This window comes from Corylus avellana, chromosome ca1, assembly GCF_901000735.1.
Source record: "Corylus avellana chromosome ca1, CavTom2PMs-1.0".
NCBI lineage: Eukaryota > Viridiplantae > Streptophyta > Magnoliopsida > Fagales > Betulaceae > Corylus > Corylus avellana.
The window spans coordinates 41,214,271-41,215,767 of record NC_081541.1 but is presented as its reverse complement, the minus strand read 5'-3'; positions in this window follow the sequence as shown (position 1 = coordinate 41,215,767).

The window sequence follows — 1,497 nt, the reverse complement described above, 5'->3', positions numbered from 1 at the left end:
TCTCCATCCTCCAACAAACCAATAAGTACTAGATCATAAACACATGGTCCCAACTAATTCTCCAATGAGTTGCATGGGAGCTAAGAAAAGTCTTCATTTCACATTTTAGTTTTATGTGAAATGAATGAATGCCAAGCTGGGAAACGTTCCGTTCAATGACGTAAGAGAAGCAATATACATCACTCAAATGTGAATGTTGCGTAAGGCATGACGTCATCGATCTGCTCCTCCAACGTCCAACCACATAGATGCACATCCGCTTCAATGAACCGTCACATGCATGGGGATTCAACTTTAAAGGATGAAATTAATTAATTAAGTAGCTAGTAATATTAGAGATCCAGAGAATAAAGAATAATTGACACAATTTTAGGTCTTGCGTGGCTGGAATTCATATATATTTTATCAACAAGATATAAAAATAATGGACGAAATTAGAATTTTAAGAAGGAAAAATAAATAAATCTTTTTAGTGAGAAAAAAAATAATTAAAAGTTTATCTCATAATCAAAACATAAAATTAATTACTGCTAGTAGATCATCAACGTACGGCCAAGAATAGGAGGGTCCTCTCCAGACTTGAACTTTGAAGATTCACCTGAAACCATGCATTTTATATATCACTCAGATTATTTAAGTGTTAGAGTTGGAGGTATTTTAGTATGTTCTTTAATGTGAGGGATCGATGCATCATCCAAATTACAGGGAAACAAAGAATAGAAAAATAAAATGATTAATTTGTTTAATGTTGATAACTTGCTTGACCTTAAATTCACAGACATATATATATATATATAGTTGAAAATTGTGATAAAAAATCTCTCTTACGATTACTAGTAATTAATTAAGCTATTTATAATTGCAACTGACTAAAACTGTAGTGACTGATTTTGCTTCCTTTTTTTTTTCTTCTTTATATATATATATATATATATATATATATATATATATATATTAGAAGAGATATTAAAGAGGATTGATATTGACAGGGGCCAACCGCAAGTACTATAAATACAAGTGCAAGAAGAGCGGATGCATGCATTAACAGTGAGGAAGAGATAGAAAACAAAGAATTTGGTGCTCTCAAGCGAAATTTGCAGGTTCTTACTTTCTCATTTCACTTTATATATTATAAACTTTTTATAAGAGGTTTTAGAATTGTTTTAATAATCCAGTTGAGTTTCTTAATAGATTGAGTATATATAGGATTCATTGTTAGAAAATAATGAAAGAAGTTCAAATGTTCACAAGAAATAATATAATTTTTCATTTTATATTTCATTATATTCATAAAATAATAACAGAATCATATGCATTTAAATATTTTTGTTTTAATAATGCACGGTCATAATGCGGGTCTTCTTTCATTAAGACCCACGGCTTGGCCGTGGACCAGTCTCCTTCCACCTACAGACCCACGACAGTGGCCCATGGAGTGGTGGAGACTCATGGCTAAGCTGGAGGTCTCCTTCCATGATTTTTTATTTTTTATTTTTT